The following is a 26692-nucleotide window of genomic DNA, read 5'->3' as shown; positions in this document are numbered from 1 at the left end:
CCTGGGCCATTTCTGATGCTAGTCACAGAGTATGTTTGTCCTTCGACACACATTGTAACTGGAGTTTGCCATGACATATGTCATGGTTAGTATACTGTGCCTCCGTCTACCTCTGACATAACAGTGATACCCAGGGTTAACCTACTATCTCCCATCCACTCATATGGATTCCTCTTGATGGGTGTTGATAGGTGACTCTCTGGCTAACCTGTACTGGGAGTTTACTCAAAAGTGGGGGTGCTTTCTGTGTTATGGATCATTCTGTACAGCTTGTCCTATGTAAGTCAGTGCTGGGGTTCAGGTCTCTCATGTGCATACCTCACTGCCATTCAGATTGTACAAGGTGCAGCACGTTCATTGAGTCCAGCTTGGACATGGCTTCATACATCAGGCACAGCTTGCCTCTGGGTGGGCAGTATGGCAGTGTGTGGAGCTGCAGTTTGTTTACTCAGGCAAAACATGGCATCTGTTCATGCTCTTTGCTACTCCTGGTGGGGTACTGTTGTGGACTTTACAGTTGATGGAGGTGTCTGCTGAGGTATATCCCACAGGGGCTATTGTAGTCAATTGTGATGCTGATGAAGGATGGCTGCAGAGCCACAGTGACCTCCCCTTATCTACATCTGACAACCTTCATGATTGGGTGGGTATATGGTATGTTTCTGCAAACACTACAGCCACATGTTTGTCCAATGCAGGATATCTATCACCTTGTGTCCCCAGGTCTCTCATTACATGTTAGCTATGTAATGGGTTAACACCTGTGTGGTAATTTGTGGGCACTTACTGTATATCCACGGTGGTTGTCTATACACAGTTCTGCAATTAGCTTGCTGACATGGCTATGGCTCCAGTTGTCTGTTTCTAGGTGGCCCTTTTGTGGGTTGCTTGTGTCAGCTGGGGGTCGGATATGGTGGGCTGTTTGTACTCCTCTGCATACATGTTCAGTCACAGTCCTTCCATGTTGGCCTGTACCTATGGGACATATATACGGAATGGGGTGGGGGGGGGTCCCAGGACCAAGCCTTGTGGGATGCCACTCATATCTGCTTTGTAGTCTGACATGGATGCAGCATGTCTGACCATGTAAGTTCTGTCCTTGGTCTGGTTTGCAACCCCTCTTCTGACATAGGGGTATATATTTAAGCTGGTGAACATATCCATACTGAACTCGTAGGGTATTGTCTGGAAGCATATGCACAGTCCAGCTACGCTGTGGGGACCACATTGCCCTCATCAATGACCTTAATGTCTGTTTCAAATGGGTCAAACATGTTTAGGGGCAGGATCTGCAGTTATGACAGCCACACTGTGTAGGGTCCGGTGTCAGTAGGTCTACGATAGCTTTATGTCTGCGGTACATACTGATCCTTTCCATAGCTGTGCAGACCAAGCTTGTCAGGATCCTGGGGTGGTAGTTTGCAGTATCAATTCAGGCAACACCGTTGTTGTGAAGGACCACTGTTGTTGTACACTGCTCTTTGGGTACATATCCTGTGGTAAGGCTGACATTGGGCAGTAGTGTGATTTGGCATTCCATTATTCTTGGAGTCCATGTTGGCCTCAGCCCAGGACACCATCACATACCTTTGCTGCTGTGTGTTTTGCTTTGCAGATGATGGCTGTTACCTCAGCATCTGCAATGTCAGGGGACCAGCAGTCTGCTGGGATAGATATTTTGCATTCTGCGGGGGGGGGGGGTTGCACTGAACCTGTCAGGTTGTATGCTGGCAATATGTGTGTGTTTGGTATGTTGTTTGTAATATCTGTGTGATTCAGAGCATATCTGTGAATTCTCAACATGGTTCCTACCATCAGTTAAGTAAGCCTTGTGATTATCCTTAGTGTCCTGTACAATTTGTATCTTCATAGGTTCATGGGTTCATACTAGGCTATCCACCCTAGGGCATTAGTAAGCCAAGCCAGAGTGTGTGTGTCTTTCGCCGCCCCTTGCTATGTGACTATTATGGCCATTTATGATTTTCTTTACTGTGCCTCTGTCTGGACATGACACACTGAAGAACCCCAGTGTACATGTACAATCATCCATCCACTTGGCAATATTCCTGTTGAGGGGTGTCAGTGAGGGGCTCTGCCTAACATGGATTGGGATTCTGTTTCTTGGTGTGGGGAGCCTCTGGGTTATGTATCTGTCCCTCCAGCACATCCTATTTGATTATGTGTTGAGGCTGACATCTGTCACTCTCACAGCTCCAATAGCTTTGATTTCCTGTGGTGGAGCATGTCCATTACTCCTGTGTTGGACATGGCCTTGTACAACAGACATACAATGCCTCTGTGTAGGCAGACTGTGACTGCATTCAGCTGGGGTGTCTACAGCAAGGCAGCATATGACATATACTTGACACCCTTTATCCTCTTGGTGGGGTACCTTTGAGGTCTTCCGAACCGCTGCAGGTGTCAGGTACGGTACATCCCATATGAGTCATTGTACTAGATTATGGGTCTGATAAGGGAACAGTACAGGGGCACAGTGACCTCTGTTGATTTAGATGTGAATCCTTTCATGATACGGTGTCCAATATAGACAGTCTTCCTAGCCACATTGGCATTGTGAGTGTCACATAACAGGTTACTGTCGACTTGTGTCCCTAGGTCCCTGATTACTCCTTGCATACATAATGGTTTACCACCTATGTGGTAATTTGTGAGTACCTTGTCTGGTATTTGGTGGGACATTCATACTGTCCAGTGTCTTCAGGATGTCTGGGTGGGGTTCTTGTGTGTGAGAGTGTGTTCTGTCGCATGCTACAGACTGTACAGCAGTTTTGACTACACTTAGGTGCACATGGGTGGTCTCAGCTGCTTCTTGCATTGTCAGTTACCTGCCGTATGGGTGTCTGTGCTGCATATGGATACTCCCCTTCCTTTGATGTTTTGGTCCAGGTGTTGGGGCCATAACGCATGATATGTGGTATAACCTGGTTGTGCTGGTGTGCTATCAGTAGGCTTGCAGCAGGCTTCTGTCACTGCACAGACATCGATGTTCTTCATACTGGAAAGTGCCTCAGGGGCATGCATATTGCAGTTTACACATCTGGCATTGGTCAGCATTACCCTTATGTTTCTTACCACTTATGTTTTATAGGGTGGTGGGTTAGTCTTTTTGGCCTTGCCTACGTGCGGCTCTATGGAGGTGGCAAAGACCTTATCCAGTATCCAGACGCCCAGGGGTAACAGGTGCAAGCCATCCCTGGAACAGCAGCATGGCTTGTCATGCATGACATCTCAAGCAGACAGACATTAGACCCTCTTGGACTGACAGCTGTAACTGTGCCACCTGTTAAAGCTGATCATTCTGTGTTTGTACTGTGGCATCATTCTTGGTGAGGGTTGGATGCTGCAACCGGCCAGTGTCATACCGGCCTGGTGTACATACTCAGAGAGCTCATCTATGTCTCTTTTCATGTAGTCCAGGGAGGTACATCTCAGGTCATTCACACCAGCATAGACAATGAGTGCATCATATTTCTGCTTGCTTTGGGGTGACCTGCGTACTTGTGTTATGTGGCATATTGTGGCAGCCTACAGGCAGCTTACTGTACCCTTTCCCTTGTTCAGTCTGGTGAGTGGGACAGCAGTGTGTCTGCCTATACAGACACCTATTACAACTGTAGCAGGCATGTTGTTTCTCCTTCTGGCCTGTAACTGTTTGGCACACCAGCTTTGTGCACTATGTGTTGCATGTGTTATGTTTGGAGGTTGTGGTTGCTTGGGATCTGCTTTGGAGGCTTCTGTTGATGTGGTGTGTTTGTAATTAGGGCCTCCAGGAATGTTTTTCTGTGTTTATGTGTTTGGTTTACAGTTGTGATAGGTCTATGTCGGACTGGGTTTGTGGTGTTACCTTCTCCTCATGACTAGTTTTGACAGTACTGAGTTGGGGGAGCTCAGCCTCCGGTTTGGATCAGTGGTTGCATCTCTCACATATATTTGTATTCATTGGGGGAGTTGTGGGTTGTCTGTGTACTTGGGGCAGGTGTCACATTGCCTGTGGATTCACAGATTCTACTTGTGGCTGGCCATAGTGGATTGTATGTGTGGACATATTTTATTGCCATACTACTGATCAGTGATTACTTCCCTTTTTATGTTTGCTCTATCATGTAGTAGCTTCCTCATTCTCTTGCATGGTTTGGTAATGGCTGGCGTCCAGCATATCAGATGCCTGTGTGTATGGCATTGTGTCTTGTTGTTATTTGTGATTGCATACTCCAAGCATTCCTGGCTATGTTCATGGAATGCCTGTATAACATGTTCTGCGGTGTGCCCCATATTCTGCACTTGCACAATGCCTTTCGTGGATTCCACATCGGTTTGGAGGGGTGCAACCTATGCTTTACACATGTTTTTCACTGTGGTTTTCTGGCCAGGGACTGTGGTCAGGATGTGTATATCCAGTGTGATTACTCTATGGTCTGGACTTACCAGTGAGGGATACACTTCTCATCTTGCCATCCAGTACACAAGTTGCTGATTATCACATCTGGTATGCTTACCCCTCTTGTGGGAGTGGTACGTTGTTCCTGGGCAGTTTGGTTTATGGATTCTGGGAACTTTTCTCCTACTGTGTTGGTGCTAGTATAATGCTCCCAGTGTATGTCTGGGTATTTTCAGTCAAGGAATATAATGTGGTTTGGGGGGCTTGATATATTCATGTATTCCAACATAGGCCAGGTGCAGTTGCTGGTATTAGGACAGTAGTCTGCAGCAGGCTATATACTGGGAGGCAGTTTTAGCCATTGGTATTTGACCATGGCTAATCCATGCTGCTTCTTGTTGTGGTACCAACATGGGGGTGTGGTTATCCTTGACATTTATTGTTAGTCACCCTACTTTTGTAGCTTGTTCCATGTTTTGCAACTGTACAGCACAGTATGAGGTGTAACCTGGTAGTGTTAGGGTGCTGATGTGAGTCTTGACCCAGTTTTCTATTACAGGACTGATATCAACATTCTCCATACTGTGTGCGTTTACACTGCACGCATCTTGCTGTTTAGACTTCTGGCATTGGGTAGCGTTACATCTAGGTTCCTATCACTTGTGGTACCTATGAAGGTGGGTTTGTGTTTTGAGACTTACCTATTCAGGGCATGCTGTGGGTACTGACAGCCTTTGCCAGTATCCATGGAGCCTGGACTGATAGGTGCATGCCACCCCTAGCAGGTGGTGCATCATGTCATGCTCCGCATGTCTTCCTAGGCTGAAACACATTGGCTCCCCTTTGACTAACTGCATTACTTCAGCCGGTTATTGCAATTGATCATCCCATTGTCATTTTGTGGCTTCATGCTTGGTGAGGGTGGATGTTAGTCATGGTACTCAGGTGTGCATATAGTACATGGTGTGACATTACTTAACACATGGCATTCCTGCCTCAGGTGGTGCTGCAGGGCTGCCTTTGTCGGGTGTACATATTACACTCCCTGTACATGTTTGTGAGCAGGTCATGTCATTTTAGGCATCCCTGTTATTATTTGAGTGAGTCAGAGGGGGTATCATTCCCAGGGTTCCTACTGAGCCAGTGTATGTGCTATGCATTGCCTCTTTGCCAAGGCCAGGGCATACTGGGCACGCCTCCTTCTGCCTCCAGGGGCAGGCTCAGGTTGTTCCTCCTCTGAGTCACACTTTGCCTGTGATGGCCTTGGCAATGGTGGGGGGCTGTTTGGCCCAGCCCTATGCTGGTCCTGCTGCAGCTGTTTTTGCAAGATCATATTATGTAGCATAGCACATACCATGACAATTTGGGTACATGTAGTTGGTGTGTACTGCAAGGCTCCACCAGATGTGTCCAGACACCGGAACCGTGACTTGAGCAGCCCAAACACATGCTCTATTACATTACATGTTCGTGCGTGTGCCTCATTATGGCGTTCCTGTTCAGGTGTGTGTGCATTTCTGATGGGTGTCATCAGCCATGGCTCCAGTGCATAACCTGCATCCCCCACTAGGTGTCCGTGTGGGATGTCCACATTGGCAAATGTCTGGTACAGCTGCGTCAAATGCCAGATGTGGGAATCATGGTAGCTCCCAGGGCAGTCAGCACACACATTCATTATTATGCCTAGGGCATCACACATGACCTGGCAGTTGATGGAGGAGAAGCCTTTGCGGTTAATGTAGGCCCTACCCCGCTCACCGGCTGGTGCTTTGATGCGTATGTGCGTGCAGTCTATTGCACCCACTACCTCAGGGTATTCCGCTATTTGCTGGAAGAGATGCATATTGCTGGCCAATACCTCACGGGCATTGGGGAAATATACATGATCACCGACATGTGCTGACATGGCATCCAGGAACTTGGGCAGTACCCTGGAGGCTGATGCCTTTGATATCCCCATCATATCACCAGTTGGTCTTTGGAAGGTACCTGTTGCTAGTATTCTTAGGCCAACACATACCTTGGTTTCCACTGGGATGGGTTCCCCTCTGTTGGTTCTGTGTGTGAGGCGTGGCCTGCACAGCTCAACTATTTGCTGCAGGAGCTCTCTGTCCACTCTATAGCGCTCTACTATCTCCAGCTCATGTAACCCATGGTAGGTGACCCTGGGCATGTACACTCTTCTCTGTCTCCTCACTGGGGGTTGTCTGGCACCATCTGCATTGTCACCACCCTCAGCAAGTCACCTATGTCTCATTATGACAGCTATGGCAGCCCCTAACGTTTCTGCTCTGAGTTCAGCTTTTTTCAGTTTTCACTTCTAATAGCTTACTCCTGTCTTGCAGTGTCTCTTGAGAGAAACATCCTGCACTGCTGTTTGCAGAGTTTTAAGTGCTGGACTGGGCTACTATTCTGCCTGTGTAATTGCCTGCTTCTAATTGTTTTCACCTGCTAGCTCCAGCAGTATTCCCTGCTAGCTTCCTACTAATTCTGTTGCTTCCTTTTTCCTTTCTGTTTCCTCAGGGGGGAGCAGCGTGCATACCAGCAGAAACATGCTCACAGTGGCTTACACGCATGCACATATGCTTACATGGTTCAGGATCTGCCTATTCGGGTTAAAACGCGTGCACACCAGCGCAAACAGTCTTACAAGTCTGCCAACAGGCTCCCACATGCTCAGTCTGCCCTACACACGCGCACACCATTGCAAACAGTGTTAAAAATCTACCACCACGCTCCCACATGCTCAGTCTGCCTTACATGCACGCATACTGCCCTACTCACACTTCATGGCACGCACACATGCGCATGCACGACCAGCAAGAAACTTTGGTGTAAGTAACAGTGTACACCTTCTATTTCTTGACTTTCCCATGCTTATCTTGTGGCACTCCTCTTTCCCTGATCTGTGTCTGTCATCTGTCATGTTACACTGACCTCCAATGAACTGCATTTCTTTCTAACATTCCCCCCTGTGATGTCACCTATCTCCTACTCTATTCCTCCCCCTTATGTATCTCTTACACTACTCAGACTGTGCTCATTTGATATGTGACTGTGGGATTCAGTATCCTAACCTTCATTTACATGAGATTGCCTACTAATGCTTAGTTACATGTCTTAGACTCAGCTTCCCCCCTTAGCAACCACTACATGGTAGCCATGTTGTTTTTGGTCTGCTGGTCCCTGCATTGTCATTCCATGTATTGCATAAAACCCACATTTGTGGGTTTATAACCTTCATTTTTATGTTTTATACAGTGCAGCCTGTTTGTGTGGGGCTGCGCTGCATTTAAACATATTATATTTCTTTAATTTTTGCATCGGGTTACCTTGCGAATGGCCACATATTTGGCCATTGGCATGCTGCCTGACACATATGCACCCTTTATTTGGAGCTGACATGGCTCCATTGTGATTTTTGCAGAAACATACTCAGTTGTCAACTGAGTATATTTCTGCAGCTAAAACGTCTCTTACGTAGGCTGGTTTCTGCTTCGTGGATTGCTAATATACCTCATTTGCATACCTTTCAGCTGCAAGTGAGGTATTTAGCATATTCACGCCCAGTCCGTATAAGAGACGTTTTAGCTGCTCTCTTACACGGAGTTTCGGGCTGTTCCTGGATCGCGAGGCTTGCATGGAGTGCTACACGTCTCTTACACTTTGTGCAAGCCTTCGTGAATCCTGCCCAGTAACTACTTATCCCACTCTTTTTTTACATAGGTACCAATTTTTAATTCATCCATATAAAGACGCTTTTAAAGAATCCCAGAGAATTACTTCTGAAATTTTTCCGTTATTATTAATTTCATTGTATTGATCTACTTTTTTAGACACCATTCCTTAAAGTCTTTTAATTTTACTAAATAAGCAGGGGTGTTCTGAAATTAAATCAAATTACTTGGCTTTTATGTTAACATAAATGTAATAGCATTGTGGTCAGATAAAGGATATTAAGTTATCAATACATCTTCAATTTTAATAAATAACCTACTAGAAGTAAAAACGTTATCAGTGTTTATGTGGGTGCTAAATCAATAAGAATAACATGTAAAGTTAAGAGATTTTATTTAATTTAATATCATGGGTAGCTCTCAAATGTTAAGAATTAACAAAATGATCTAAGTGTTTAGTACTGAGGATAGCTTAGGAACTTTATCAGTAGTTGTGCCTTTACTAGAAAGAATATAGTTAAAATCTCCTGCAATAATTAGTTCACCTTTTGTATATAAGGTTATAATATCCAAATATGTGTTAGTTTTTTGTCAGTTTCTACTACTGCTAAACCCACAATGCTATTTTTATCTGAATAGATATTTCATATTTTAGGCATAGGTAGTAAATTTCTTGCAAAAATAATAGTGCCTCTCCTTTTTTGCTTAAAATGAGAGCGCAACAATGGTTGAATAATCTTTTAACATCAATCTAGCTAGATCTTCAAATAACAAATGTTTTTCTTGTAAGAAAATTATGTGAGCTTTGTCATTTTTAAATGTTTGTTTAAGCTACTCTTCTTCAGTGTATTATTCAGTTGGAGATGTTAATAATAAAGAATGATATCTTGTATTTTTGAATGTATCAAAAATATCCCAGAAATAATGCATTTCAAATTGTTTTTATTTGATCAAGACATTTTATATATTAATTTCTTCTAATTAATCCTACTATAAAAATAATATAAATAGCTTAGTATTTAAGCATTTATATGAGGAAATAAATAAAAGTGACAACTATTACACATTAACCTATAGACATCATAACACCAATACATATCAAGATCATGTATCATAATACTTTTAAAACTCATTTAATAACAGTGAAAAGTGAAAGTAATAGAATATGGACATATAATTAAAGCATGCTACATGTATATTATATGTGCTTATAGATGCATACTATATTTACATTAATGCACATATAACTGTGTGCATGTCTTTGTAAATTATGAATAGATTCATATGTACAGTAACAGTTAAGAGACTGAATATGTTCTATGTATCTATGTATGACAGTAAATATAAAACTGAGTGAGTGTTTTTAAGTGAAAGTTTGCTTGTGTTATGAATGTATGTATGTATGTTACTATCAATAAATCTAGTAATTGGAATATCCAATTAACTCTAACTTCTGTACAGGAAGCATACTTTTATGATTATATTTTACGTATCATGTACTTGAAATTTGCTTATAGTAATTTTTATTGCCATATTTTGAAATGTGTGGAACAAGTTTTTGTAGTCACCCTGCCAATGGGAGATGAAAACATGACTGAAATGATTTAAAAGTCAGTTTAGTATAAAATAAAATTACATATTTCACTAACAAATGCAGAACATTTCAAAGAGTTAAATCTGCTCATTAATATTATTTTCCAATAATTAGAGAAGTAACTCTGAGCAATTAAGGTAACAGATGTTGAACAGATTGAAGTGTTTGAAGCATCTTTTCCTCTACACTGTTTCATATAGCACAGAAGGCAACAACTTATATTAAAGCATAGTTACAGTAATGTATATAAATGCTGTTATATGCAAATTAATATCTATATAGAAGTCAAATATATTTCTCTCAGAGCAAGTTTATAATCACTGTTAATAGTTTCCCGTCAAATTTCTGTAAAAATCATTTTGTATAAAAAATAATTTTATAGCAACCAGTGTGCAGAGGTGTGAACCCTATGTTATCCTATATAAGATATGGTAGCTTCCTGCATGCTTGTTTTCATTTGCATTTTAGTAATGTAATGTTCCCTGTGTTTAACCTTGCAGTTTTGATGCATTGCACAGCTCTTTTGGGCATCACATCATGTGCTAAATTTCTTAACTGCATTTCAAGGAAAGCATGTGGACAACTGTATACTGAAGTAATAGCAAAAGGTCATGGGGTATTTAGTTTTTTTAGGCAGTTGGTTATACCTTCTGTAAATACATCTGTAGACCCCTTACTTATAAATAGACAAGTGTGGTCTGTGTAAATATGTATTTCAGCAACCAAAAGAAACCACACAGAAAACTAAGAAAAAGATGATATCTATCAGAACGAAAAACGCTGGTGCAGCGTTTTACTTTTATTTTGGCTTGGTGAATAAAGCAGTGTTTTTATAACTTCTGGTATTAAGTACATTGGATTGGACTACAACCTACAGTTACCTGAACTTTTGTACCTGCATGTGCCTAGCCCTTGGAGCTGACTTACCAACATCTTTTTCTTAAATATGTATTTCAGTAAGAGTGTGCTTTTGCTTATGGATGTCCTTCTGTATACAGAATTGCAATATAGCATCACTTACTTAAGTACAGATGCTTAATTTATATCTTACCAACTTTCAGGTGATTAATAGCTCTCTATAACAATATTTTAATACACTGCCAGATGTTATATATGGCACATGTCATTCTCTGTTTACTGTTCTCTCAGCTTCATCCATGCTATGTATTTTACGTATTCTGCATTCCGCCAATAGTCTTAATGGCTAACTACCTATTTGTATTATATCTCAGGTCTCCCATTATCTTTGGAACACCCATGGCCTATGTGTTTGTTATGTTTTTTATGAGATTTAACCTTTAGGTGTGCCATTTCCTGTTGCAAGACGCAGATCAGTTATTCTACTTATTAAATTGTATTTAATGACACTATCTATTCTTGTGAAGAATCCGTATTCTGAGGGAGCCCACATAGAAAATTCCAGATAGTCCTTGAACAACTCAGAAGTTAGAAAATGTCAAAAATATATGACATGGCTAGCAAAGAAGTTAATGGTTTGTACTTGCATAAATGAAATGTGGATATGAAACAATATATCAGGTCAGTGACAATAATGGATCAATTATGGAAAGTAAACTTTTAAAATATGACTCACAATGCCAAGTCCTGAAACATTCAAAAAATCCAGTCTGACACTGTGTAAATATTTTTGTGTACAATATAACAGGTATGTTAAAGAACCTAGAAACTATAGAGGAAATTCCATTACTGTAATAGGCAATTTTTGTTTATCATAAGTATTCTCCATAGCAGTAACCATCTAATTCATTATTATTATTATTATTGTTAAAGGTATGTTAGTTTTTTCAGCTTCTTTCATGACACATTAAAACCAGTAATATTGTTTTAAACAAACATTTTCATCACTATAAATGACATATTCTTCTGTACTGTGATGGTCTGCTGTATGAGTATAGTACATGTACACTGTACTTATATAAAGAATACAACTTTCACTTTGCTATAATTAAATGACTGCAAGATGTCACTAAACAAAGATTAATACCAGGTGTTGTTAAGTCTTCAGGTGTCTTCCTCCCGTTACATTATCCTTTCCTTTTCTTCTTTTTATTATTCCACTTTTAAAAGATAATGCACATAAAAACTGCATGGAGATGTTTTAAAATTAACTAGATTAATTTTAAATGTTATATTTTTGTGTTTCTGCTGCTTTTTTTACATTTTAAAAATCCACTTACTGTAAATGAGGGTTAAAGTTTAAAATGCATTTCCTTCAGCACAGGCAGTTTGAACATGGAATCTAGACATTTATAAGTTGAAAAACAGCTTGAGGTATGTGAAGAAAAACATTCTAAAGCAACTTCATGTACACTGGGTGGGAAAAAGCAGTTACTGTAAAAAACAGTCAATAGCATCACTAATGCTTTGAATAATAGCCAAAGTAATGAACAAACCACACACAAGTTAAAACAATTAAAAGAAAGTGAAGTAATGTATATACACAATTTTCATGCAGCCAAAACCACTCAACACAATATCCACATAGATAAAAATAATCAAAAATAAAAAAGAATACTTGAAATTATGTATAGAATATATAAATTAAATGGATTAGTTAAACATGTTAATATACACTCCCGAACATACACACTGCTCTCTATATTAGAAAATAATGTTTGAGAGGATTTAAATAATATAATAAAGAGACTTATAACTAATAGTAATATTAATATATGTACACACTATCTCAGATACTGTCAATACACCCCTACCACATAAACACTACACTCTATGTTTGAAAATACTGTAAGAGAGAATTAAACTAAAGTAATAAAGGGACTTGTAAGTAATAGTAATAATAACATATGCATACTATTTCAGATACTATAGAAAAGGTATTGGATAAAGTATATTTTTGTTTGTTTTACCTTGTATTTGATGATGAACTGTAATAGATAACACAACTGAATACCTGTGAGAATGCTATTTAGGCAAAATAGAAAATGAGAACAATATTACTTTTTTTCACTTTTTTACTATTTTTGTCCTTTAAAGATCAGACATTTCTTGTTGTTTGTCTTTTTTAAGATGACAAGAGTCCAATCCATATTTTCTGATTGATCAAACAGTTTCTTTTTCTGAGAAAAGTCCACTGCATCTTCTAGATAATTAAACATTTTCTGACTTTCTGGTAAAAATATCCCAATTCTGGCTTGAAAAATAAGTTAAGCTTTAATGTTTAGCTTCTTTAAGTCTTTTCTGAATGGAATACATGCCTTTTTGTTGGTCATAACAGATGCAGTCCTTGTTTTGGCTGGAGAGAATTTTTACAATAATGGATCTAGGGACCGAAGAATTTTTCTTCAGAGAAGAAGTCAAAAGAGATCTCTGGGCTCTTTCAATACCAAAAAGAGAGCTTTTGGTAGATTTAGAATTTTAGGCATCCATTTATTTATTTATTACTTATTTGTCTTTTGTTAACCGGGTTAATCCAAACTGGGCTGTTGGCCCATTTTCATTGGAGAACTGAGGAGAAAAGCTCCATACAAAATAAAAATAATAACAGTAACAATAACAATCACAAAGTTACAATACAAGTACTGTGAATCTGAATACATAACTACATACATTCATGCCATAATGGAACTTAAAGGATACAATTCTGCAAAAAGAATAGTTAAAAATACTTGAGGCAAGAACATGGTTTAGGAATGTGGATTTAAAATAGGGCACCAGAAAAGGTAAACATAGTCCCATATACATCTTTAATGGCTAAATCAAGTTGTTAGAGAGGAAGATATTTTAAATAGAAGGGTTGAAGTAGGGGGTGTGGGAAAATATTTAGTAGAGTTTAGAAAGTGAAAGAGAACAGTTATGAGAAGAGGAGGTATGAGAAGTATAGTAGTAAGGAAGAGAGAAGATGAGATTTAAGTAAAGTATTGCTTAGTGGCATAGCTAAGATACCACAGTTCTAGTTATTATGAAGTTATATTGAAGTAAAGAGAGGAGGATTGTTATAGTCTAATGATTGAGGGAGTATATGTTAGGTATGGTGGTGACAGATGCAGTAGGGAGAGTTAGCAAGGTTTTTTTTTTTAATTTTCTTTTGAAATGGATCATAGATTGGATAAAATATATATTAGCTGGGATTTTGTTCCAAGTTTGAGATATGGAGTATTCATAAATCTGCCTATTGTTTTGTTTGGCCTGTAGATGTCAAGTAGCAGTTGGTCAGCACTACTGAGAGATCTTGATGGTTTTTATAGGAATATGACAGTGGATAAGGAGGGACAGTTTTCAGGTTTGTAAAATAGAGAACGTGTCATCTGTAGCCGAGAAAGTTGGAGAAGCTGAGGAAATTCAAGCCACTGTAGTTGTTTAAAGGCTGGGCAGTAATAGGATTTGTAAGGGAGGTTACAGGAAATCTGGCTATCTGATTGTAAGTTTGTTCAGGTTTTGTTGAAAAATTTGCTTGGAGGTGGGTGAATATAGTGAAAGCATAAAGCAGGCAGGGGAGGAGGTAGGCTTGAGCAAGTGAAGTCCTTGAGGTGATGGATAAGAATTTTTTTTTTGTTTTTATACAGTAAGCTGAGTTTTTGATTGGTCTTTTTGATGGATTGTTGGATATGTTGGTCAAATTTCAGTTGATCAAATAGTAATTCCTAGAATTTTAGTATGGGAATCAGGATAAATGATGGTATTGTTGAGGGAAGAGAGAGTGAAGGAAGTTTTAAAGTTGGACATAGATTTGGGGAGGAAAAGAAAAACCTTAGTTTTTTGGGTTAAGGAGGAGTTGGTTATTGATTAAACATTGTAAAATGGTGATAAAAGAAGTCTGTGTGTGGCAGTGAAGGTCAGTAGTGTTATTGGAGAGGGTAACAAGTGTAGAGTCTTCAGTGTACTGGATCAGAGATGAGGTGTAGCAAGCAGAGTGTAGATTATTAGTAAAAATATTAAAGAGAAGTGGACCTAGAATGGATCCTTGGGGAACACCTGTTTGGATAGTTAAGAAAGGTGTGCGCTGTACAGGAGGTCTGCCATCTAATAGATTGCAGTCTGTTGTTAAGATAACTAGTGAATCAGAGAGAAGTGGATATGGAGATGTTGAGTTCAATTAGTTCAATAAGGAACTTAGGGTGAGAGATGGTGTTGAATGCTCTGGAGAAGTCAAGTAAGAGACATGACACCAGTTTATTGTTCAGAAAAAGAAGTGAATTCCACTAAAGAATGCTCAGCAGAACAAAAAACAATGTAAATATTGGAAGAGCGTTGCACCACAAGTGTATTTCATCTGAGTATTCAAAACTTGCTAAACATCCAAAATGGTGAAAATACAGCTTCAAAACAACAGCTTCAATAACAGGCATTTACCATATTGAATCCACAATATATGAAATATAGAGCTTTGCTGTTGTAAAAGTCAAGTGGATTTGTAATTCCACAGCTTTAAAACATGCGGATGTCATAAAAACAGAAAAACAAATATGAAAGTGAAGAAACCTTCTGATGTAAACAATGGACAAGCGCTTTCAGCTTTTTCAAGCCTCCTTCAGATCCAAGTAGGTAAGCTGGGTTCACTGTTTAAAAGTTGGTATCATCCAATGAAACAACCTACAATGAATGATGAATGTTAACCAATCAAGTTAGTCCATTGGTACAAACCTCCATAGCTTGAAGTTAAAACTCTTTATTTAAAACTCTTTGTTTAAAACAACATGACAGTTTGATGTTTCTAAGACAGACTCAGACATATTTTCAGAAGGAATATTAGTAAAGTCATTTCAGTAGGCTCTAGTTAAAAGAACCAGCTCTGCACAAAAGCCAAGATTTGCGAGAAAATGGTGAAAAATAAAAATAAAAATAAAGATGGTCATTTAGGGTACTTCTTTTTATTTAATTTCAACAATATCTTTGGGACATCAGAGGCTAAGTCAGTATACCTAAGGTTTCTGGCAATGAAAACAAGTCATAAGTGAGCATAGCTCATTGTTCGTCTATTTTTAAGAAAAGATTTTAAGGGAACGCAGCCATTAAGGCCAGGGGGGTTATCTGCCCTCAGCCGCATTATCCATGTGGCTTCCTCTCTTTCAGACAGATTGGTCAGGTCTCCTTCTCTGGAAGTAAAATGTATTTTTGAAATGACCATGAAAACAAAGCTATGTCCCTCATGCTCACGTAAATGAAGGAAAAGAGAATTTGTTTCCTTTCTGTTACGTATATCAGATTGATGTTTGATAATTCTTTCCTTTAGCTTCATATTAGTTTTTCCAACTTAAAATGCTATGCAGGAAGTGCAGGTAGCTATGTAAACAATATTGCTGGTTAGGCAAATTGCTAAACCATGAAAAACAAATGTCTGTTTAGTAACCGGATGCTTAAATGTGTTGCTACAATTGATTGCATTGCAGACCTTGCAGAAGCCACATATCTTTGTTCCTGATGAATTATTATGTACGTAGTTGTTACATATCCCATCATTTGAGCATAAGATCCTTTTGAGATTCTTTTTATTTTTTAAAAGGAAACTTGGGTTATCTCCAACAATCACTTTTAACTTTTTATCCGAAGTTAGAATCGGCCAGAACTTTCTGATCACCTGGCATACGTTATCATGGTCCATAGTGTAAGTCAAATTGACCCTTAAGTTAGATTTTTTTTAGGTATAGCTAGGGGTGGTGTACTTTCACCTTCTCTGACCTTAGAGGAATAAAAAGGTTTGCCTTTTCCTTTACATATGTCATTAACTCTGGTCTTGTTTAGTTCTAAACTTCTCTTTCCATAGCCTCGTTGGTTGAAATTATTAATAAGCCTCTTTTCTTCCTGGAGAAAGGTTGCCTCTTCTGTACATAGCTTCGAAATCCTTGCAATTTGATTTTCAACAATGTGTATTGTTATCTGTTACCTCTGTTATAGTCTGGTTGAAGGATAGAAGGTCTGTGGATGTGCTGTGATAGGGCTTAAATCCATGTTGGGAGGGGGTGAGGATGTTTTCCTGGGCTAGGTATTTAAGAAGATATCGATGAATGTATTTCTCTAGAATTTTTGAGATTGGGGTGAGGTTGGATATAGATTAGAAATTGGAAGGGTCAGTGGAGTTACCTCCATTATGAAATGGAATTGTAGAAAAGGATTTCCAAATTGCAGGGGCTGAGGATTCTTTGATAGAACAGTTGATAAGGATTGAGATGGGATATGGTATAGAATTGGTTGCAAGTTTAAGAAATTGTGGAGGTAGGTTGTCGAAGGAAGGAGGGCATGGTTTAAGTTTTTGCAAAAGGGATTTTATATAGGCAGTGGAAACAGATTTCAAGGAGAAGGAGTGGATGCAGTTGATGGAGGGGTTGTAACTGGTTATTGTTGGGGGAGTTATTTTACGGATAGAGTCTATGAAGTAATTGTTTAGTACAGTGGCAGTTTCAAGAGGTGCTTTATTGTGGAAGGGGTTGGAGGTAGAAGGTTTCTCTGGATGGAGAAGACTGCTTATGGTGTACCAAATGTTTTTTGAATTTGGAGTATGGATAGATTGGGCTTCTTGACAGATTTTTTTGTTACAGATAAGTTTTTTAGTCAGGTTTCTTAGTTCTTTGAATTTAAGAAGGAGAGAAGAAGATTTTGACTTTTCCATGGTTTTCAGGTTCTATCTCTAAGTTTCATAGTGGAAAGGATATTTTTAGAGAGCCAGGGTATGGGATTATATTTAAGCCTAATTTTCCTGATGGGTGCTTGGGTGTTTAGTCTATTTAGGAAACTGTTGTTAAACTCAAGTACAGCATCATTTAAAGTAACGTTATACAGGTGACACCAATTGACAAGGGGAAGTTGGTTGTTTAAAGTTTCTGTGTTGAAGGTGGACAGGTTGGGCCATCTCTGTAAAGGTTGGTTTTCAGGGTATGGGAAGGTAGTCTTAGTATTGAGATAGGAAGGTGATCACTTAAGGATTCCAGTAAAGTGGTGGGATTATGGTAGTGATTAGGGTTGGAAGTTAAGATCTAATCAAGTATGGAGCAAGAGTGTTTATTGATGTGGGTTGGAGAAGAAAAAAGTTGACTGAAACCAAATAGGTTAATACTATGGCTAGGTGAGTAAGAGGAGAGTTTGTTCCAATCAATATTGACATCATCTAGCATGATTGTCTCATATGATTGATGTTGGGAGAGCCAAGATAAAATATATTCAATGACTGGAATATTATTACCAGGAGGTATATAAATAGATGCTGTGGCAATTTTTCATGTGGGTTAAGGTGACAGTTGAGAAAGATAAGTTCTGTAGGGTAGAAATCAGGAAGGGGTAGAGAGAGGGGGCAGAGGTTAAGCTGTTCTGAATACATGATAACAACACCTCCCTTTTTTTGGAAAGTCTATCTTGCCGGAAAATGTTATATCCAGGGGGTAAAATGTCTGAGTCTGTGATATGAGGTTTCAGCCTGGTTTATGACAGACTTAAGATGGGAGAGTGGTACGCAACCCAAGCATGTAATTCTGTTATTTTGTTTAGGAGATTTTTTAGGTTTTTGGAGTAGATAGTCAGTAGTTTGTTTGAGAGGTTGGGAGTTGATGCCCAATGGCAGAGGTGGAGGTGATGGAGTTAGAGGAAGGTGATGGACCAGGATTGGGATGGATGCCCTCATCTGGTAGGAGTGTTATAGGAGGAAAATTTTGTTTAGTGAAATAAAAGTAATAGGTTTGAACTTAGGTTTAGGGGAAGATAGAGAAACATTGAGATGTTTGATTTTGTGAAATAGAATATAGGAAGTATTGTACAGAGATTGTAAAGTAGGGAAGTGCTGGGGTATATAGTAAGAGGATATTGCATAGGTAAGAGTGGTTGATAGTTGAGGGTACAGCAAGTTAATGTGACAAGATGATATCCCAGAGAGGAGGACCAGAATGAGAGTTAAGAGGAGATACAGCAGCATGCTGTTATATTATGTGGGTGCATTATTTATATGAGGAGAGTGGAGTTGTTGATTGTAGAAAGAGTTTGAAGAAAGTTAAGAAAGTAAAAGGGGGTACATTAGGCAAGAAGAGGGTGGGGAAAAATAATTAGTGATGAGAATCAGGGCTGAGCAGAGGTGGAGAGGGGAAATTGTTTTGTGCAATAGTGCTAGAAGGAAGGACGAGGAGTGAGGCAAGGAATGGAGCAAGAAGTAGGGGAGGGTTTAGTGATGGGGCAGGGTTGTACTGGATAACTGGGGTGAGGGAGAGGGTAATTACAGGAGTGTAATGTACAAATCTAGAGTATTCAGGGTTGAGTGGGAATGGGGGTAGGGTAAAGGAGCAGAGAAAGCCTGAGCGTAGTTAAAAACTACAACATATTGTCCCTTTCTTCCTTTTCTGCTATTCCATATATCCTAATATTATTTCTTCCAGATCTACTTTATAGGTCCTCTAGTTTTTCCATAAGCAAAGCATTTTGTTTTAACAGGAATTCTGTGTGATTCTCACTCTCTGCCATATCCAAGTCATCTAATGTGTCTTGCTGCTGCTGAGATCTGAAAATATTGTTGTTTTATGAGCTCTTTTAACATTAATGTTTCTTAGAATCTTCTTTTATTTTGTCCATTTTAAGCTCATGTTTATTGAATTTAATCAAAAACTCCTGGATACCGCCCATTATAGACTGCAGTTCCTTTCTCACTGAGTTCACTTTTGAGTGGCTCATTCTATCACAACAGTTAATAAAACTTCTGATAAGAAAAAAAAATCAAAGAAAAAACATTAAAAAAAACTTGATTTTTTTCAAATAGTTCAAGTTTTTTAAAGACTCAAAATGTGTAAGAAAATAAGTTTTTGTTAAGTTTGTATAAAAATCCTGTCAGAAAAAGAAAATAAAGTAGAGCTAAGACTTTATGCTGTTAGCAGTTTGTCATCTTGTCTGCACTCCAGTGTTTTATCTGTTTTTTTTTTTTTTTTAATAAAGTTTTTTTTTAAAAAAATTTAGAAGTACCTGGGAGTTATGGTTTTCAAGAACGCACCCTGGGACTAATTGGCCTTGTCCACCTTGAGAAATTGGGTTCCACCTAAGATTCAGTATTGGCAAGGCACTAAAGTCTCCTGAAAATCCTATGACTCCTATAAACAGGGTATAGGTACCTGAGTTGGGAAACAATAAACTTTGATAGGGATGCAGACATAAGCAGATGCACTGAACAGCAAAGTCAAGCAAAAAATGAATCTGCGCACATGATAGGGACTACATCATGGTGGGAACTTGAACACAGAGAGTTTATTTTGAAAGTGATGTCATAGAGGGTGCATAGCTTCAAACAAGAAACAGGGTCACACAAAGATAGTGTGGAAGAAAGTGAGATATTGATAACTGTCAACATTGCAGGAAAATGTTTCCTGTAAAGGAGTGTTACCAAGTTCCAGGCATTCACCCTACATCACATATTTTAAGCCCTATCTCAGGCTGTTTCTTATTTAAACAGATATGTAAGGGCATCATGGATGGTTTCAAGCAGATATATCACCTCTTTATGGTAAGGTTATAGTATCTAAGCTATTACCAAATCATTTAGCTAATACAATGCATAATTTGTCAGAGGTTCCAGAGCTGATGCCATATGCTGTAGAGGTGGTAGAACTGGACTCTTTGGCTTTCACTTCCCCTGAGAAGGGGTTCCTTTACATAAAATTGTTATCTTAACAGTGATAACATCACTGTAGGTAAATCTACAGAATGGAAGTAGAATTGGAATAAAGGGAACATTAGACCCTACTATGTCCTAGTATACTGAAAGGCATACACATCACACACAGATAACACATATAAATAGCAAGGAGATAACTTATATCTCTTGGCAATAGTTAGTCTAATTTCCTACTCTATGTTCTCAGTTTGGCAAGAAAATGTTCTTCAGCTGCACTGGAATAGTGATAGTCATCCCATAACTATGAGCATTGTAAGAAAGTCCTGTTTCTTGGATATGCAGCATGATATGACTGGATTAATCAACACTCTTGCAAACATGAAAAATCACATCTTCTCAGAGTCATAACTATGGTAGGGAAAAGGGGATGGCTGCCCTGTGTCAAGTTGTAAGGGGATATATTCAACCAGGTGCAAGTAGAAGGGCGGTATTAGTATTGCTATATGGTGCCAAGATGATATCACAGCTTCATTTTTTTTTCCTCTTTTGCTCTTCCAGTCAAAGTTAAAGGAGTTACAAGTTTATAGAACTGCACAAGGCACTGGTTCTTTGCTTCTGCATCTCCTTAGCAAAATCTGCCATTGCCTCTCATGGTACATGAATAATCAGAAAAAAATGTTGCCATTCTATTACTGGCAAGTAATTTGGTGTCTTTGATAGGCAGCAAGTTTATATCAGCCTGTATGGAGATGTGTAACCAGCCACTATGCCTTGTACCTAGGGATCATCATCATTCTTCATGGAAAGTACAAGTATTGGACAAGAAACATTTATCTCAATTAGTGTCTTTTTTTAAACCACACAATTTCCAGGAGAAAAATATGCAATTCAGAGGTCTCAGCAACAAGATGGCCAGCATAGGTGCATTCCTGTACTTAGAGAGTGTTAATATAAGCATCATTAAAAATAAAAAAAAATCATCACAAGTTTTAGGGTGTATTTCCTTTCTTTATGCTGGACAGGCCAATCATATTGGATTGACAGTTTTGTCTTAATCTTTGCAAAAAAAATACATAAAGGCAAGAAACTAAGAAAAGAACTCAGGAGTAGAAATTCTGTATAAAATCATTACTATTAATAGAACTGAATATAACATGCTAGAGTCTACCATACATCATCTATGTGCTTTGCGGACCACTGGGGTTCCCTGACTAAACTTTATTTATTTTTATTATTTATTTATTTTATTTTACATTCGTTGATCAGGATAGTCCAACTGGATACTTGTCCATTTTCAGCGGAGGCCCAGGGAGAAAAGCTCTATACATACATAAAGAAAAACTGTTATATTAATCAAGTTAAAGCACTGTTACAGATACAGTACATAAGATAAAAGTAATTCATTCTATCATATATAAATCTGATTTGTTATAGAGTAACAATTAGGAAGCAATGTAAGAGTGGCCAAAAGACCTCTTTAGCACATGTTTATATTGCCAGAGTTAGTCAGGATTAGAGCAAGGACATAGCCATTGCCTTTTAAAGTACTGTTTTAGATTTTTTTTTAATTTGGTTAGAACGGGTTCTGAGGTAAGCTCAGCAGGAAGCAAGTTCCATATTTTACCAACAGAGTTGGCATATAGAGAGTCTCCAGATGAGTTGTTGCTTTTGAGAATTTGGACTAGTAATTTGTTGGATGAGGGAAGTGTCTTGAGGTTGCTGAAAGGGGTGATAATTTTTATAAGTAGGGGTGTGTTTTCAGGCTGATAGAGAATTTTATGTGCTACTATTAGCTGATTGTACTGAAGCTGGATAGGCAGTTCTAGCTACCACAGATTATTTAGGCTCAGACAGTGGAGTGTTCTGTATGCTGCTCTAGTGGCAAATCTAGCAATATGATTAAAGCAGCTAGAGAGTTTATTAAGGTCAGACTTACTCAAGTTTGTGAAGAGAGGGGATGCATAAAGGAGGGTGGAAAGTAGATGTGTATGGGAAATTACTGTCCTAGCTAGTGGGGTGAGGAAAGGTTTGATCTTGTATAGTGAGCCAAGTTTTTTATTAACTTTTTTAATAGCTTGATTAATATGCATATCAAACTTAAAGTTGTTATCAACTGTTACACCTAAGAATTTGGTACAGGGATCTGGGACAATGGTAGCACCATTGTTAGATTTTATAGTAAAGGTTGGAGTGGAGGCTTTATGAGTGGGAGAGAAAAGCAGTAGCTTTGTTTTGTTAGGATTTAATAGAAGACGTCAATCACAGAGCCAATTTTCAACAGTATTAAAAACATTAAAAACTATGTGCTTTGTGGACCACTGGAGTTTCGTGACTAAACTTGAAGAGAATCTCAGAAATTGCAGTCCTTATCAGAGACTTTAACAGTATAAAATATCCATCATGTATTAAATTTTACAAATATCATTTGGCTATTGAATCAAAGCAGTGTTTTTTTATTAAACAAGAAACAGCTTTATTAAATTATCACTTATGACAGATGCAATAATACATTTATATAAATGAAAATAAACCATATTGACTAGGGTGCTTCAAAAAATTGTTTTTCTCTAATCATTTTGCATAGGTTTCTAAAATGTGAGGTTTGGTGAGTTGTGTATGTATGCAAAAAAATTAGAATTGTCTGACTTCATTAAGTGACAGCTCACAGCATGTAGAAAAATCATACTGTTTCCAGTACCGTTAATTGCATTCCAGTGTTGTATTTATCTATCGCCAGTCAGTTTTACTTGAACTTCCATAGCCTCCTGCAGCCTACTTTACTTATTTAAAGCCTTGTGCACCATTTAATTCTATTTCCATTGTTCAAAACTCTATGCTATTTCCTGTTTACACTATGAATAGTGAAACATTGTATTTAATTACTTTTTGATAATTTATCAAATCATATAGTTTCTGCATGTGTGGCTGGCAATGTTAATGTTAATTAACAGAGCCCAGTCCCACTAATGATAAAAAATGAGTTTAGTGAGAAAGTCAACCAGAACTGCTACTGATGTCTGGCTTGCTGGCCAGCAGTTATCTGCCCTTAATATCTCGACTTGCTCAAATCAGCTTCCAGCCAACAGTGACGTTTTACACAGACTGTTCTATGAGCTTAAAAACCAACAAGTTAACTCTTTCAGCGGGATGCTCATATGCTGTTGATGAAGTTCTACAGCTATGGCAGTTCGCTAGCATACCTACAATGCAGAAGCTGAATGCTGTGGCAAAACTCAAAAGTCCGTATGAGAAGCATTCTAGAATCAGGAAGAATAAGAAGCGCCAGTCAGATACACAGTCTCACTTAGAAACAGATTTTAGCAATGCTTTTTGATGTGGGGCATGCTGATGCAGAATTATCGATAAAGACTCAAGAAAGATTTTCTACAAGATCAACTTACAGACAGAAAAATTATAATTGGTGGAGAGGAGATTGAATTCAAAAAAAGAATAGACAGAAAGGAAGAACAACTACAGGAAGAAATGAAAACCAAAGATAAAGGAAACAGTCAGAGAAGCTGGAGAGCTGACAGAGGCAGAAGACAGTAGTGAACATGAAAATGATGATGAAGATGATGCAGCAGCAAACATGTCAAAATACCACCAGAATTTAATAACTGGTAGACATCCTGTCAAAGAAGTGAGCACAGTAGATGCAGGATTGCCTGAATCATAAAAAAGAGTTAGTGCAAAAGCTGTTGCCAGTTTCCAGGGCATGGCCTTATCTGACTTCACAACAGAACGATCAATGAACTTGTTCACTGCTGTCAACATAAACCCATCTTTCCTAACAGCTGATCTTGCAGCATGGATCGACATGCCTGCCTTTATCATTGCGAAACAAACTGTTACAGCTTTGCAAGTTGTTAATGACTGTGCCGAATGAGCAGTCAAATTAGCAACTGACTTCTGTCAAGTGCTGACTCACAATAAGGAGCAGCAAAAGCTGGTATATCAGCTCATTATAACCATTGACAGAAAGTCACAGACCACTGAAAAGACACTATAATGCTTTAAAGGAAATGATGTAAACTTGGGCTTACTACCTATGAATGTTGTTAATTTTTACCAGGCTTATTTTTTCCTAAACTGTTTGACATTTCTGTTGCTCAGAATTACAGACATTTCAGATGCAACATGAAACTGATATTTTCCATTTATGTACTCATTTGTGAATATATTTAATTTCTATTGGCGCAATTTGGAAAAAAATGTAAAAATCTCAGAATTAAAGTGCACTGAGCTGTCACTTAACTTAGAGTTTAAGGCTTTAAAATATTACATGGTTCTTTGTCCTTACAATCCTCATAAAATCAGGGGTATGCAAACAGAAAATTGAAAAAAAATGTTTTTGTATATATACATGAAATACCCTAATATTGGCAAAATTATAGTTCCAAACATTATACATCACTTATGATCTATCCAGTTACTGTCAGTCAAATATTACATAGCTTATTCAGATCCTGCCTTCTTTTACAAATCAAAACAGTGTTAAAGTAAAAGTGATGCATCCAGTTAGGATAATGACAGCATCTTAGATATACTAGCAAGCCAAAATGTCAGTGACTTAGATGTAATATCAGGCCTAAAATCTTTCTGCTAATAACCCATGGTTGTACACTTTACAATTAACACACATTATGATATACTATTTACCTTTTTTTAGTAAAATAAAACTCAGTCATAAAACAATTATATTTCTGAGACTTTGTCAATTGAAATAATGATATAATCAATGCTGCACTCTTATGGAAATAAATTGAGATACTATTCTCAGTGACAGAAATATATCTTTTTGGGATAGTGTACATGGGTTCTATGATATCATTAACTGCTGATTTCAAGAATAAATAAATGTATATGTAAATTCAACAAAGCAGGATTTGGTGGTTTCACAAAGTGAATGAAATGTAGAACAGCAAAACTGATGCTTGTTAACTTTCAAACAAACAAACAAGTCCAATTTAAATAAAGTACAAAAAGTAGTTTTATTCATCAACTCTTCCAGATATCATTATGAACTCAAATCGGTATATAAAGGGCAAAAATAATTATATTGTATTATTGCAATGCACCAGAAAACTGTGAAAGCAACATGCTAGAGAAAAAAAAAATAAATTTATCACCCTGGCACAGTACATGGTGAAGGTACTTGCAAAATGTATGTAGATTAAATTAGTCACAAAGAAAAGATTCTGCTAGAAAGAATGATAGTATGTTTTTAAGTCTGCTATTTCAAATTGAAGTGTTCTAAAGAAAAAAAAAGGAAGTACATTTTCCTAATGTATATAAGGTAAAATAAATGTTTCTAGCGCACCAGTGATACATTTTCCACATGTCATTTTCTAAGTAAATGTAGCAGCACTTGTAAATGAAAATATATGCTTTGATGCAACTTATTGTGCCCTCTTATTTTGCATTTATGGCAGTTTTCGAAACCACCTTTAATATCTTGTTTTGTGACTGGTTTTAGACAAATTGAAAGAATGGATTACAGCATTTTGCAAATTAAAGAGAAGCATCTGACAATGTAAATATTTCAGCAATCTGCAAATATGTTGAGAGATTGCAATGCTTAAAAGCATAATTGTCCTTAATTTTAAGAAAACAAAATTTTCAAACAATTCTTTCTTACCACAACAAACATATTTTATGTGTTCTGCTTCTTCATTAAAGATGCCATCAAGGAAAATAGCTTTTTTTTCCCATTTTTTGATTGCATATTTCATTACTTATTATTCTCTATATGCAGTTTTAACAATAATATTAGACAGCATTGCTGTAAGCTTGTTTCATGATAAGGCTGATGTAAAATTGTTTTTTGTATCAGGAAATGAAATATGTTTTCATAATAATTAGTATACTATGTTAGGATTTCAATGCAGTAAGGACAGAGTGTAGTGCCATTTTACCTACAACTTTCAGAATAATATTTTATAAATAGTATCAGAAACAATGACAGAGCCAAAGCTTTGAAAAGGCAGTATTAAGATTTTGTGAAATATATGAAGTATCATGAAAATAAATACATTTATCTGCAATATACTACTACCATTACTACATATTGCTATTATTATTATTAGTATTAGTATTATTTATTATGAAATTATTAATTATGCCTGAAGAAAAGATAGCATAATTTTTGGAAACAATTTCTTACAATATTCTGCATTAATGTATAGCCAAAATATTTTGGGAGCCACAACGACCTTCAACATACTTCTCTTTCAAATACTTAAAATGAAATTCAGTTTTTCTGCCATGTATTTAAACCTCTTCTTGTTGTATAGCAGGAATAGTCTCACTGACATAGTTCATTTGTCTTGTTTATTGTTTGACATAGTTATATGCACTGATCCAGAATGAGCCCATCCCCTATTACAAAAGTTTAAGTTACAGCACTTAAAAATGCCTAGTATACCAGTGAAATAGCAAAATAATACATAAATATGGTGACAAACATT

At 37.8% G+C, this 26692-nt stretch overlaps 1 long non-coding RNA gene across 1 annotated transcript in view; it reads right to left on the bottom strand.

Annotated features, from left to right (window-relative positions):
- LOC122802829 overlaps positions 1 to 26692 on the bottom strand; it is a 364096-nt gene that overhangs the window by 336857 nt on the left and 547 nt on the right. The window lies entirely within an intron of this gene.

This window comes from Protopterus annectens, chromosome 5.part0 (assembly GCF_019279795.1).
Source record: "Protopterus annectens isolate FY-2018-M chromosome 5.part0, PAN1.0, whole genome shotgun sequence".
Lineage (NCBI taxonomy): Eukaryota > Metazoa > Chordata > Ceratodontiformes > Protopteridae > Protopterus > Protopterus annectens.
The sequence above is the reverse complement of the archived record's forward strand: the minus strand, read 5'-3'. Positions and strand labels throughout refer to the sequence as shown.